The sequence below is a fragment of the Penaeus monodon genome, chromosome 21, assembly GCF_015228065.2.
Source record: "Penaeus monodon isolate SGIC_2016 chromosome 21, NSTDA_Pmon_1, whole genome shotgun sequence".
Classification (NCBI taxonomy): Eukaryota; Metazoa; Arthropoda; class Malacostraca; order Decapoda; family Penaeidae; genus Penaeus; species Penaeus monodon.
In genome coordinates, this window is record NC_051406.1 from 8,748,294 (window position 1) to 8,748,497 (window position 204).

The 204-nt window shown below is 33.3% G+C and overlaps 1 protein-coding gene across 1 annotated transcript in view; it reads right to left on the reverse strand.

Moving 5' to 3' along the window:
* The window catches only part of LOC119586187 (glutamate-gated chloride channel-like), a gene marked incomplete at both ends in the record, with an annotated part of 81,629 nt that overhangs the window by 78,973 nt on the left and 2,452 nt on the right, over window positions 1-204 (reverse strand).

A 204-nucleotide genomic window follows, 5' to 3' on the forward strand; every position in this document is an offset into this window, starting at 1 on the left:
TCGTCGAAACTATAATAACTGTTACGTTTAATGCCTTTAGCAGCAGCTTCTAACCTTTTCAATCCTAAGGCGCCATTTTATTTGATCTAATCTTCCCACGAACTTTTATTTTTGAGAAATGTATATACACTACCAGCTGATTGTATTAATTAATTAATTAACCAACTTTTCCCCTTTATCACAGCTTATCTGGTAACCGATTAC